The sequence below is a fragment of the Chelonia mydas genome, chromosome 6 (genome assembly GCF_015237465.2).
Source record: "Chelonia mydas isolate rCheMyd1 chromosome 6, rCheMyd1.pri.v2, whole genome shotgun sequence".
Taxonomy (NCBI): domain Eukaryota; kingdom Metazoa; phylum Chordata; order Testudines; family Cheloniidae; genus Chelonia; species Chelonia mydas.
Genome location: NC_051246.2, coordinates 112146912 through 112162045, shown reverse-complemented (window position 1 = coordinate 112162045; position 15134 = coordinate 112146912). Strand labels below are relative to the sequence as shown.

The window sequence follows — 15134 nt, the reverse complement described above, 5'->3', positions numbered from 1 at the left end:
CACTTCCATCTTGTTGTCTTCAGACACAGAGAGGGGCTCACATCTAGAATTGGAAAATCAGGTGTGTTTAGCAAATGTATTGCTAACACGTATTAATATATTTTTGAGCATCACTTCGCAACTAGCATAGATAGAGTGTTTTAAAAAGTATTAGGTTTTCACAGTCCACTCTAGGGGACAGTTTAGGTCAGTTATATGTTTTAAAATGTACTAGACCTAGACTACACTAGATACTAAGTGGTATTTAAAAAATGCAAGTTAAAACAAATGAGGCAACACTTTTTTTTTAAATATGCCTTTTTTCAGTAGTCTAGACAAGGGCTCATTAATGGGGCATTAAGTATTTAGATAAACTAGACTGACCATTACCTAAGGGCATTTAATCAAGGATTTATCCACAGCGGAACTCCTCCAATGTTGCAGTACTTCTTCCAAGTTCACGATAGGACTGTATCCAAGTAACACACCAAATCATTATTTAGATAAGAGCTATAGCTAGGGCCCTACCAAATTCACGGCTATGAAAAACGCGTCATGGATAGTGAAATCTGGTCTACCCCCATGAAATCTGTATGGTACAGAGTAAAAGCACACACAAGACCAGATTTCACGGGGGAGATCAGCGTTTCTTGAATTGGGGGTTCTGACACAAAAAGAAGTTGCAGGGAGGTCGCCAGGTTGTTTGGGGGGGCGGGGGGGGAGGGGAAATCATAGTATTTCCACCCTTACTTCTGTGCTGCCTTCAGAGCTGGGCAGCCAGAAAGCAGTGGCTGTTGGCCAGCTGCCCAGCACTGAAGGCAGCGCCCTGCCAGCAGCAGCGCAGAAGTAAGGGCGGCAATACCACAACACACACCCACCAGCCCCAATAACCTTGCAACACCCCACACACACACACACACACCCCCCCCTTTTTGGGTCAGGACCCCTACAATTACCACACCATGAAATTTCAGATTTAAATAGCTGAAATCATGAAATTTATGATTTTTAAAATCCTATGACCATGAAATTCACCAAAATGGACCGTGAATTTGGTAGGGCCCTAGCTATAGCTGCTAAGACCTAAGATCACCCATGTGTGGAACAGCTGATTTACTATTTCTCCTAAAAACTCTGGCTATTTAGTATCCGACCTATTCATTTTTTAAACATTTTCTCCAAACGTGACACAAAAATCCTTACACGTCTGCCTACCTATGAAGACTATTTAATAAATAAAAGTATAGTACGTCATAAAAATGCCATTGCCTATAAATACATACCAATAAAGTCACAGGAAGTGGCCCATTTCCATTCACTTGTGCAACTATTTTAATCCCAGCAGCACCATCTAATGGAGAGCTCACCAATTTTTTTCTCCTGCATGTGACAATGTATTACTGCAGAGGCACCAGCAACAGATAACATTCTATATAACTGATTCAATACACCATGTCTTGCTGCTAATCTTTCTTTAATACAAGGCAGGCTCGATGAAGTGAGCTGTAGCTCACGAAAGCTTATGCTCAAATAAATTTGTTCGTTTCTAAGGTGCCACAAGTACTCCTTTTCTTCTTTCTACATGGTAGATTGTAGTCTACATTTCTCTATGAATAGTTCATGAACTTTACATTCATGTGCGGATTTATTTGCATGAAAGATGAATAATGAGGCTTTAGCTGAAACTGCTTTCTTAAGTTTTAAATATAGAAAAGCCAAATTTAAAAGAACAGCGAAGTTAAGTTGCTTGAATTGTGCTTACTCCCTCCTCCACAAGCAACCAGAGAGGGGCATTCATACCTCTGACTGAAGTCCAAGTATTTTTAAACTGTAACAATCCCAGCCAGGAACAGAAGATCCAGAAACCTGGATCTTATCCATGGCAATACAGATCACTAACCACTGTCTTATTTTCACTTAAAACAAAAAGTTAACAAAACATATAACTTAAATTTGCTCTCCTGCTACAGTACATACCAGATAAGGTAAATAGCAGCACACAAGCTCTCAAGAAGAGCAGTGCAATATGTGGCAAGAGAACTATTGGAAGTCACTGTCAGCTATCTTCCTTACATGTTTTTATCTTATAACAACAAACAAGCCTGGTTTGAAGCCATATAATTGTGTAACTGACCTACCTCCACACATTTTCCTATTGCTTTTCCCACTCCCCTGCTCGTTACCTCCCCTGCTCGTTCCTATTGTTTTACGTCCATTGTTGTGACAAATTTAAGCCTGATCCTACAGACATTTAAGCATATACTTAGGTAATTTTACTCACACAAGTCCTATCCCACTGAACATGCTCATGTGAGTGAAGTCACACCCAAGCATAAGGACTGGCACTTGAGACAGTAAGATCTTTGGGGCAGGAATTGTCCTGCTATTTTGTATACAGTACCCAGCACAATGGCAATCAAGCCCGATTAGTACTACTGTAACATAAACAGTATATTTACCTGGTTTGCTCTCAATACAGTCAACCAATATACTTCAGAGTGCTTATAAAAATTAGATCATATACAGTCCTGCAAATGACTGCAGAATAACCTCAGGTTATGTACGCATATAGTTGTGCGTGCATGTGCAGGCACACACACATCCCAGAGTACCTATTCCTTTTCTTCCTAATCATTTTAGAGAATCCCTTCAGGGAAACCAGCAAGAACATGGTATGTGTATTTAGAAGAACAAACAAACTTTGGACACTCAAGCCCACTAAATGAATTAAAGCCCCAGAAACTACCTTAAACATCCTCATGTAAAATACTGGAAGGGAAATACATAAATTCCACTGTGCTTTTCAAAATGAAAGTGAAGGTTTCATGCATTTGGAAAAAGGAAAAGTCCACACAGAGGTAGTTTATAGTCCCAGATCCCTGATATCAAAGAACAGTTGACATAAATCCCCATGTATAATTTACTAAAGAAGCTGATTGGGGAAAATATAGAGTTTATCACAGAGATTGCCGAGAGCATTCTTCTACATATGTTCCAAAAGAAAAGTTCAAAATACCTCATAATGTGTCCATGTAGCACAGATAAAAGGAACCGCTAAATAGTAACAGCAGCATTGTAGCAACATCCACTAGCAGAATTACAGAAAAGGGTCTATTGGTATTTCCATTATAAATCCATACCTTTAATGAAAAACAGGGCATTTTTATCAATCACACGGCACTGTGCTGATGTTTAGCAAAACCAGGTTCTCTAGATAGGTGGAGCATGATCCAATTCACACAGAAGCCAATGGAAAGACTACTACTAACCTTTACGCGAATCACTGTGGATATTCTTTGACTTAGAGAGATGTGCAAAAAACACCAAATTGTTGAGATATTACTGCAGCAGTAGTTCAGAGACTACTAGAGAGACAGATGCGAGTTAGAAGATGCCATAGCTACTTAACTAGGTGAAGGCTGACTGTATCTTTACAGCCCTGAATTAACACCCAACTCCTGACAGCTTGAGAATAAGAATATTTTGCAATCCTGTACTCAAGCTCTTTATTCTTGGGCAGGGGCAAAAGTAACCTTCCAATTCAATTGGTGTGGACACAGGAGGCAGGGGAAGTAACGAGGAAGGAGGTGTCAGAGAGGGCCCAAGCCTGTGGTGTCACTGCCCTCCCTGCAGGGCTGGGGGCAGCCCACGCCCATGGGGTTGCTGTCCTTCCTGTGGGGATTCTGCCCTGTGTGTATCCAGCGGGCCACGCGTAGTCCTGCCTCTCCCTGAGCTCCAGCCCCTTTACAAGTGGGAGAAGCATCCCCAACCCTACTCCTGCCTCAGTGCACATCTGTCAGGGCAAGAGACCAATCAATGGCAGGCACAAAACCTGATTGTCACTGCAACCGTGAGCACCAGACCACAATACCAATCACTCAAATTTGGCCTAGCCACCACTCCATTCACACGCAATCACACACATGCACATCTCATGATGGAGGGATGGCCGGGCTAAATTTGAGCAAGTGGCATTGTGACCCTGATCGCCAGGTTGTGGTGCCACTCAGTTTGACCTGAGCTGGCCTGATTTCTGCGGGTGCAATTCCACCCATGGACCCCAGATAAAGCCACCCTTGCTCTTGGCCCCTACTGAGACTAGTGTTGGGAACCCTAATCAATTGCAACCAAAGCAGGCATAATAAAGGCAAAATGCTCCTCTTCTAAGGATGTTGGGATAAGCATCAAAGAGAAGAAAGAGACAAGAAAGGGTGTTTGAGGGAAAGACAGCAAGTGTACAATATTTAGAGAGCAATGTCCAAGGAGTGAGTAGGGACTGATGCTGGATTCAGACTTTAGTTAAATGTTTAATGATCTAGAAGAGGCTAGATCAAAGTATGTTAATTAACTTTGAAAATGATAGTAAATAAGTAGCCACTGTGAATACGAGTGAGGTTAGAGAAAAATGGATTTAGAGGTTAGAAATATCAGCAGGTGGTACACAAATGAGTATAATTCTGGAAAAGCAAGCATATCGGGGGGAAATAAGCCAATATACAGAAATTAAATGGAAGGGAAACACTTGGAGAGCAGTGACGCCAAGAGACACCAAATGGGTAATGTTGGATAAGAACAGCTAATTCAGTATCCATGCAATTAGACAGAAAAGAACAATCCAAAGTACTGTAGTACACAGACCTCTTTCTAGACAGTAAAGAGGAGACTGACTACTCTTATAACACCACATTCAACAATTAATACCTCAAAACCAAAGAGATGTTGACTGATAGGCAGAAATTTAGAGAAAAATCTGTAAAAATTGCTTAAAAGGGTATAGGAATCAACATGAGAAATTAGATGTACTTTATACTGCTTGGCCAAATTACAATTAAGGGAGATGAGGGAGATGCATTTTTCTGAAAAGCGTGAACAATTACACCAGAGAGAAGTTATTTAAAATGGTTCAAGGGAGAATAATAATAACTGAATGAAATAAGAGAAAACATAGGATTAAAAGCAAGAAAAAAATACCAATGATGAGATCTATTAAGCTGTAGAACTCAATCTAAGAAGCCCCTTCATTAAAGAGAACCTACTGTATGGGAAACTCCTGCAATGGCAGGGGACAGAAAAGATTCTGCAGGACTAAGTTTTCAGAGGGTCACTATTTGGTACAGGGTACACCCAATTTCGATGATTAAAATATTCATTGTATCATATATGATTGCATTCTTAACTACCCATTTCCCCATGCAAATGACTGCACGCATAAAACCAAGACCCTTCATGCTGCCAACTTTTTTTTTTTTTTTTTGGGGGGGGGGGAGGGGGGGGGTTGTTAAAATTCATTTTAGGAAATTTATTATCACTCTAAAGTCCAAAACAGAAAACAAGTTGAAAATTCACAGTTTAAAAGCCCAAACAGATAGCATTTTGACATATACAAGCAGTTACATATTGTTTATATAGCACTGCATATTCACTGTAAAGAACAGCAGAAGAATTGCGACAAACAACAGGTTTCCTGCCCCACAGGGCTTACCATTTCAAGGCATAGTCTGGCATAGCACCATAAACAAAGTGTGGCAGGAGGTTACTATAAACTGAATGAATAACAAAGCAGCTCTGTGTACGTATCTAAGGCATTTAGATGGCCGCCATATTATCAGAGCACCTTGCACATCTTCAACATATTTATCCTCATAACACCTCTGTGAAGTAGAGGTTCTATTATTCCCATTTTACAGATGGGGAACTGAAACACAGACACTCAGGCCACATCTATACTATGAGGACTACAGAGATATAGCTACAGCACTGTGGATATGTCAGCATAACCTTGTAATGTGGACATAACCTACAGTAACTGAATGGTTTTTCCATTGATGTAAGAACACCTCCTCCCTGAGCAACGGAAGGTAGGTCAACAGAAACATTTTTTTAATAACCTAGCTGAGTCTACACTGGGGCTAGGTCAGCATTGCTTCTGCTCTCGGGCATGTGGATTTTTCACACCCCCATCGTGCCATAGCTACGTGGACCTAAACATGTTAAGTGTAGTTTAGGCCTAAATGACTTGCCCAAGATCACACAGAGGTCTAACGGAGCAAGAAATTGAATCCTGGTCTCCCAGGTTTTTAGGCTAGCACCCTAACGACTGGATCCTCCTTTCTCTCATGATGGATTATCAAGGAGTTCTGCATATGCTAACTAGGAAATTATTGTAGGCATAAAGTGGCAGCATGGACGAACGTATTTGTATTACGATACTGCCCACAATATGTTAGTTAAGACAGAACAAAGCGAAGCAACTATTTTGCTAACTGCCTAAGAATACTGTTGAGAATAACAATGTTAATTTTAAAACACATCTACTGGTCATGTCCTACTTTTCTTACAGTATTCACTATGCTTTGCTTTTCATATTAATGAAGATACTGTGAAGAGACACATGTTCAATATGATTCTGAACGCTGAACTTGTATGGTTATGACAAGAAGTCTCAGTATAGCTATCATCACGGCAGTGAAAAGAACCATAAAGCTTGCAATCATGAGTATTTGGTCTGGAGCACCTGGTGTGCAGATTATACGTGAATGGATCCATTCACTTTAGAATTCATACACTATGTCACAGGATCATCAAAGTTTTGTTCTCATTGCACGTGGTCTAACGGATCGGTTATCCCAATACATTACAAAGAAATCTGTTTCTTAAATGAGATTAACTAAAAAAAAACATTACACTAAAGTTAAAATTCTAACTTAAATAAGAGCTTCATTAATGACTTGGATAAAGGAGTAGAGAGTACGCTTATAAAATTTGAGGATGACACCAAACTGCTGAAGAGGTTGCAAGCATTGTGGAGGACAGGATTAGAACTCAAAACAACTTTGACAAATTGGAGAACTAGTCTGACATAAACAAGATGAAATTAAATAAAGACAAGTGCCAAGTATTATACTTAGGATGGAAAAAATCAAATGCACAAACAGAAATTGCCTAGGCACTAGTACTGCTGAAAAGGATCTACGGGTTGTAGTGGCTCACAAACTGAATATGGTTAATATCATTCTGGGGTGTACCATCAGGAGTGGTATATGTAAGACACAAGAGGTAACTGTACTGCTCCATTCAGCACTGTTCAGACCTCAGCTATATTACTGTTTCCAGTTCTGGGCACCCCACTTTAAGATGTGAACAAATTAGAGAGTCCAGAGGAGAGCAACAAAAGTGATAAAAAGTTTAGAAAACCTGACCTATGAAGAAAGGTTAAAAAATGGGACATGTTTAGCCTTGAGAAAAGAAGAAGGGGCAGAAGATGGATAACAGTCTTCAAATATGTTAAGAGCTGTTATAAAGAGAACGGTGATCAATTTTCTTCCAGATCCACTGAACGTAGGACAAGTAGTAATCTGCAGCAAGAGAGATTTAGGATAGATATTAGGAAAAACTTTCTAACTATAAAGGTAGTTAAGCGCTGGGACAGCCTTCCAAGGGAGGTTGTGCAATCCCTGTCTTTGGAGGTTTTTAAGAACAGGTCAGACAAACACTTGACAAGGATGGATTAGGTTTACTTGGTCCTGGCTTAGTGCAGAGGGTTGAACTCAATGACCTCTTGACATCCCTTCCAGCCCTACATTTCTAAGATTTTAAGCCTCATGGTATGGTGGTCTGTAAAATGAATGTTACAGAATAAAGCACGAAAGATGTCCCAGGGACACAGTGTAAAGGAGGAAAGTAATTATATACCTCCCATATAAAATGTAGGTCTCCAGAAACATGTTAAAGGTTTTGCCTTTCCTTTGCTGCCACTCACTATATTTCTTCCGATATTATTATTTCCTTCCCATCCTTATGCTTCAGAGTTAAGGATTCTAGTAAATACACATTTTTTACTACACACGCACACACACAGTGTATAGCAGCAGGCAAGAACAACAAAATGGAAATCTAAGGCTTACCATTTTTGGCGGAGGGGTGGAGAGGATTAAGGACCTACTGTTGTGGTATATAAATGAAGATACTTGCCCTGCTAACCTAGTTACAAATCCAACAATAAGCAGCAATTCAACCCAAATCACAAGTGCAAAAATATTCTACCATCAGTGCTCCCCTCCACATCTGTCCAAGTTGACAGTGTAGTGGAATGCATTCTCAGAAAAATACAAAGGCATTAAGGAACTTAGAAAAAAAAATTAACAGGCTCAATAATGAGATGTCTTTTCTTGCCTTTGTTTTCCTGCTTCTATTTTCTTGTCTCCCTCCATTTTCTGTCTATACTGTCATCTGTTTCGGTTTTTTTCTCCCTTCTGTTTTTTTTTTTCTACTCTTCCTCTTTTTCCCATGTTTTTCCTCTCCCCCCTACTTCTAAAGGCCAGCACAACATCATCTTCCTGTTTTGTGGGTCCCCTCCTTCATTACTTGTAGTTAATCCCTTTCTGCTACTCCTTCTCCCCACTTCCTGTCTCCACCTTTCTTTCTACCTCCTTCACTTTCCCTTATTAGTTTTCTCTCTTGGCTTCTCTCTCACTCTCCAACTTTTGTGTTCTCTCTCTCTCCTCTTGACATCCCCATTTTTCCCTCTCCCTTCTTCGTCTTCTTTATCCATATTCACTGACAAGAAGCTTCTGAGTTAAGGATGAGTTTTGCAGAATTCAACATTCTAGAAGACCATGAGATACCACCAGGCAACCTTAATTCTACATTAACAAGTTTTTTTGCCAGTGAATTTCCTAGGTTTTTTTCCACTGAAATGTTCTTGGTAGGAGACAGTGGTCATTTAAGCAATTGTAGTTATGTAGGGTTGCAGCTTAGATGCTACTGTAGCCAAGTAATGATAATAATACCTACCTCTTACATAGCACTTCATCAGCAGACCTCAAAGCACTGTACACCAAGGAAGGAAGCATCATTATTCCCACTGTACAGATGGGGAAACTGAGCCACAGAGACATGTGAAGTTGCCCATTCATCTCATTCACAACTGAATGAGAACACCCCAATGAGATGTATACAGTCTGAAACAACAGCTCTAAGGCCTGAGAACTGCTCCATTCATCTCAGGCAGTGTTCTCACCCCACCGCCAGTAACTGACAGTCTGTTGTGAACTCACTCCAGTCTCAGCAGTGTGTTCTTGGTTCATGCTACCAGCATGCTTGTTCTCAACTCCCCACCCAAAAGGGCAGGGCTTCTCCAGACCCCAGCCAATATGAGGGAGCCGGGAGAGAGGCTCAGCCCTCCAAATCTCAGCTCTCACATGGGGGGGGGGGGGGGAAGGGGGGGGCTCAGAAACCCCTGAGGGCAGGACCCACCAAAATCTGAGCTCCCACATGGGGGACAGGGACAGAGGTTAAGATGCCCCCCCCCCAGAGGGTCAGTGCCCCACCTCCCAGATATCAACAAACACAGAGGATGGGAGAAAGTAGGATAGGCACCCCTACCCCTAATCCTCCCCATTCGCCTGGCACCCACTTTCATGTCATGCCTCAGTGCCCCACCCCTCCCCTCCCACTCTCCCTAATCCCCACCCTCTCCCCCAGACCCTTTCCCCTATGCTATCACCCATCTCCGTTTATGCCCCTCCCCTCACTGCAACCCTAAATTCCTCTCCCTCAACCCCTCCCAGCATGTAATATATTTTCTTCCTGAAAATAAACTGAACACCTTCTGAATTTTCTGCCATACTCAGATTACATTTCTCCAAAATAAAAAAAGCTTTGAGAAAGGCAGATTGCAGCAACATGCATACGTTACACTTCAGCTTTCTGCCAAGGGTGGGGTTGAAATCTACAATGCCTGGGGGCTGCTCAGACATGTTCAACGACCTTAACATGTCCTCTTGAGCCACACAGGTCCTGTTGGTCATGGCAGGCTAGCAACTCCCTTGGACACGCATCCCCATGAAGACAGGTTTCAGAGTAGCAGCCGTGTTAATCTGTCTTCGCAAAAAGAAAAGGAGTACTTGTGGCACCTTGAAGTGAGCTGTAGCTCACAAAAGCTTATGCTCAAATAAATTTGTTAGTCTCTAAGGTGCCACAAGTACTCCTTTTCTTCATCCCCATGAAGCATACCAAATTTCAAAAGCAACATGAGCAAACATGGATTTTAGAATACTTAGAAGAATCAACCTTTAAAATAGAAAGGTGTTCTCAACCTTAACTATAGCAGAGATGTTGCTATATTTCAGAGGCCAAAAAAATGCCAGGAGGTTTCAAACATAGGTACCCAGTTCAAAAAGTACCCATCCCTGGGCATGAAAAAGAATTTAAAACCTTTGCAATTCTTCCGAAGGAGTGTCCAGAGGGATATTGACCTCCAAAACTGAGTCATCTTCAGACATCATAAGACTCAAGACCTTGAATTAAGAAGCTCTAATAAATCAACAAAACTCTGAGAAATTCAGCTATTGCATCACATAGGATGTTTGAGATCACAATGTCCTGATATACCTGCAACGTCTATTCACAAAAGGGCAAATAAGGACAGTGGATCAGCTTATCTCATTCCTCTGTTTTATTGGTTTAATTCACATTTCCAAAGCTTGGGGGAGGAGAGGGATGTATTTTCTCTGGTAATTTAACAATAACCCAGTAAGTGAATTAAGATTTTTGGCTTTTAGTATTTTAATCACAATTTTCACATCCATCAGGAGAAGATCAAAAATGCGGCAGGATTTCAAAGCCATTTTGAAAGCCAAAGCAACTATTTCTATCTATGGAATCTCAACACTCATACTAAAGGATATAATAGCAGCAACAGGAATTGAACTAGTAAAATTTTATATATTATTTCAAGATATTAACAATAGCAGAGATGCTTAGAATATTGTTATGAAGATAACCCAAACTGTTAGTCTATTTCCCTATCTATTTGCACTGGAACTCTGTTTTTCAAACCAATATGAATACCAAACTTAATTTCAGGTCTTCAGAAAAGCATAGGGACTGAGACCTTTAACACCCACTTTTAATTAGGATTAACTGCTTTGCTGTTACATGTATAGTTGCTTTTCTATGTTCCAAATCCAGTGCCAACTGAAGCTTCCAACCAGGTTGCATTTCAGTGACACACCTTACATTTTAAAGTAAAAACAAGACACCATTTATAACATTGTATTGGTGTCCGCTTGTGCTGCCCAAGCTCATGATATGTCAGTGTCTCCATTATCAACCTGTATTATAAGGGGTTTCCCAACCTGACCATAAAAACTCAGGCTGAAACATGGAATATTTTGTCTCAAGCTGGGAACCTTCTTTCTGTAAACACATTAAATGTGTTCTGCACTCAGTGCCATTTTTACATTCCAAACTGTAAATAGAACTGCACATAAATTGCCACGCTTGGACACTTTTAGACTCCTGTAAGTTAAAAATGGCTCATTTTATAAAATAAAATATTGTATGTCATTCCAAATATACTGTAGTTTGAAAAAAGATTTGTTATAGTGATTAAAATACAGCTTCTGTGTATAGACAGTAGTATTTTAAATATGGATTTTTACTAAATATGCAGCATTATGATACATGATGTGCCCAGGCTTAGCACTGCTCATATGCAGTCACAGCGTACACTGAAAAATAAAACACCTTTTTCTGGCATATGAATGTGAATTAAGATTAGTACACAACAATTCTAAATACATTCTCTAAATAACAGATCTATCATGCAAAATGCATAGCACTATATTCAGTAAGCTTCTTTTGATTAAAACATACAATATATACAAGATTCAGATAAATCTTGACAATCTAGAGAAACAACTGACCCCAAGAGATCTCTCATTTCAAAGCATATCCTTGGCACTACCCACATCTTACTACTACAGAAACACAGGAGATGACACAACAATGTTCAAATAGATGCTGAGCGGCCAGATATAGGAGTCTATATAATCTTCCAAACCATACATGAGCAATAGCGTGGCACAACATGACTGCACACTAGAATGGTAGACATAATTATGATTTTTTTGCTTTTCTGAAGTTTATTTAGACCCTTGATATTATCTGAAGATAAAAATAAATCACACAGATGTAAATGTCTTGCCTGTCTATCTTACAAGCCACTGCAGTTCTCTGATTATGAGTCAGTCATAGGTTCATCTGCAGAAGAGTGACTCAGTATAAACTTTTAAACAATAGTTATTTTCCACTAAACTATCAAATGAAACAATTAAAACACTAAGCAGTAAATAGTGCACACATTTACTAAATATTAAAATCATGTAAAATTAAAGCAGCTGTTGTTTACACTAGGAAGATCATCTTGTAAAATAAGGCCTTACTACATATGCATTACAAAAATACAGCTCATTTTGCGGTGAGTATGGATAGCTATTTCTCCTTAAATACCGAGAGAGGATATTCCCCAAGAGGGGCAGATGAAACCCATATTAAACTGAATTTATTTTACATCCTTCACTAGAGAACCCCTCCTTGCCCACAACACATACACACATCCAATATGGTAACGGTTTGCTAAAAACCTGCTCAACACAGATATTCTACGGTTAACTGTTAACAAAGTAAAGCGGTCTTTGGGGGTGTAAAGTTAGCAAAATAAGCGTTTGCCACAAGTGAAAAGAACAGCTCAACACACACAGACACTGCCCCTTTAAAAGCATATGGCCCGCCCACACTGCCTATGAGAGAGCCAGAAATTGAGAGAGCTTTCTGCATTCAAACAACACATCAAATGCATGCAAGAACCCTTAAGCACATCGCCTAGCAGAGCGACAAGTGGAAGGGGGTTTTTACATGGAACACTTACTGATCGGCTCCTCCAGGCAGGGAGATGTCAGGCGAGTTTTAGCCTTACAAGTACGTCTCCCCCACCTCAAAAAAATGAAAATCAAGCAACAGCCCGGAGTATGAATGTGTCTGGGCAGGGTCTGAGGTCTGAGCAGCAGCCCTGAGTACGAATCTGAGCCCCGGCAGCAGCAGGCGCAGCCCGAGGCTGAATCAATCCCTGGGCAGCAGCAGCCAGCTCCTGGGCAACAGGCTGAGTCCGATGTGTCTGTCCCTGGCGGGTGGCTGAAGCCGTGTCCCCGCACATGAGCTAGGCAGCAGCAGCCGCCTAAGCCCGTCCCAGTCCCGCCGCCTTTCCCCCAGCAGCCCGACCCAGAGCAGGAGCCGAGCCGCAGCGCGTCCCTAGGTGGGAGCAGGGGCAGCAGCGCGGGTGGCCGCAGCCCTGCCCCTGACACCGAGCCTGAGCCCGGGCAGCCGCCGCCGCCGCCGGGCTCGCTGAAGCCCCTTCCCGTGCGGGTGCGCAGAGCCCCCCGCCGCCCCTACCTGCCAGCGTGTGAGGGGGACCCACTGCAGCCCGGCAGAGGCGGCCGCTGCCCGGCTGGAAAGTCCCTGGTGCTCTGCCCCGGCTCCCCCCGCCCCGCACTTCCTCTCCCGCCCGCCCAGGCTGGAAATCCCCGGCGCGGCGCGGCGCGCTGCTCTGCCTGCCTCGAGCCCTCGCACACCGAGGGGCGGCTCCCTCCAGCCGGGCGCCTTAGCGCGCAGGCGAGAGGGGGCCGGGCCAGGCCTGCAGCCCGCCCCGGCTGCACCTGATGCCGCCGCCCCCCTGGGGGAGCTCGCTGCCGGGCCCCGGCCCAGACCCCGGCCGGGGAAGGAGGGGGGGCCGCCGCCCGCCCAGCAACCCGCCGCCCGGGCGAGCTAGGGGAGGGGTGAGGAGGCGACGGGGGCGGCCCCGCAAGGCGCAGCGATGGCGCCGAGCAATGTGGCCGCCGCTGTTGCTGCTAGCACGGCTCAGCGGCCGGCCCCACGAGCTCCTCCGCGGACGGCTGGGCGTTGTAACGCGCGGCGTTGCCGCGGGGGTCCCTCGCAGGCTGCTCCCGCCCGCACAAATGCACATGCGCCCCGGCTGGAGGAGTCGAGCAGGAGTAGACGGTCAGGGAGAGCGCGGCTGAAGGAGCAAGAGGTGCAGTTGCCCCCACACCCAGACCTTACTTTGTCCCTGCCCTTAGATTTTTCCTAAGTCTGGCTGCTCCATTAGGTCTTCCACTTTTTGCTCCCTCGCCGACTTTACAAGATGTCATAGACTCACATATAAAGTTCTGTATGCTGTCACATTTTCCCATCCCCTCAGAAATGGTGTCCCAAGAAAAAGTGAAAAGAGGGGGTGAGGGAAAGAGGAGATGGAGTGTGAAGAGGGAGAAAATCATGGGGAGGACTAGAATGGGAAGAAGAAGCATAGAAAGGAAGGAAATGGATTATCACAAATGAAAATACAATCCATTTTTACATAAAATCACTCCATCCTCAGCTGTACTAAACTTCTAACCAGTATGGACCAAAGAACCCCACCCAAAATTGAATGAGCTTCAGGAGAGAGTGACTAGACCAAACCCTAAAATACCAGTATACGAATCACTAGGACAGATCATAAAAACAAGCTAGACTGCTAGTTCTCTGCACAAAACTATCAAATTGCTTCAGTGCAGTGGAAAGTGCAAAACTAAAACCTGCTCTCACCAAATACAGACAGTAAACAATAAACTAGAGGTAGCAACACAGAGTCACACGGCTGTGCAAACCCAGAAAGAGTGTGCAACCACTGTGACAGAGAACAGATTGAAAGAGAAAGATATTTTCTACTGTAGTGTCCAAAAGAAAAGGAAGTACGAGAAATGTATTTACTCAATTATCAGAAATAAGAGACATCACATTAAACAGCGGGGGGGGTGGGAAACGATACATAACGGGGAAAAAGGAAAGAGATGGCAGCAATAATATCACGTTATTTAGAGCAAACTGCTACTGAATCAGCAGTCGATAATGTTAACTAAACACAGGGGGTTTAACCCCCAACATAAAATGTTAAACCCTGTCTTGGGCACATGCTTTATGTACTGAATATACTGGTGACAGATAGAAGATTCTCTTTTACACATGGACAACTTTTGTATAGTTTGTCATGTCAGTAAAACATAGCGTTGAACTGAGAGGAAGTGAGTGGGGGGGGGGGGCGGCGTGGCAGAGGAACAGACAGTTGAGGCCCAGTGCAGGTTTTTATTGTGGACCCCCTCCCACAGCAATGCCACCCCTAATCCCAACTCAGCTCAGGGGTGCAGAGAGAACTGGAGAGCGAGCCTCCCCCACACTTACCCTGCAGCAGCAGCTCCAACAGCTCCTGTGTCCCGTGAGGCTGAGCCCAGCACCTGCTCTCACCCTGCAATGATGGCTGCTGTGGTTCGTGTGTCCAC

The 15134-nt window shown here is 43.1% G+C and overlaps 1 protein-coding gene across 11 annotated transcripts in view; it reads right to left on the bottom strand.

Moving 5' to 3' along the window:
• TRAF3 (TNF receptor associated factor 3) overlaps positions 1–13387 on the bottom strand; it is an 87804-nt gene extending 74417 nt beyond the window's left edge. For 2 of the 11 annotated variants that reach the window (XM_037900991.2, XM_043548197.1), the window contains exon 1: positions 13213–13346. The gene's annotated coding sequence lies outside the window, so the exon portion shown is untranslated. Of the gene's footprint in view, positions 1–12691; positions 13192–13212 lie in introns of those variants that run through there. The other 9 variants (XM_037900993.2, XM_043548196.1, XM_037900995.2 and 6 more) reach the window with 8 other exon arrangements.
• Between the last annotated feature and the right edge of the window lie 1747 nt (positions 13388–15134).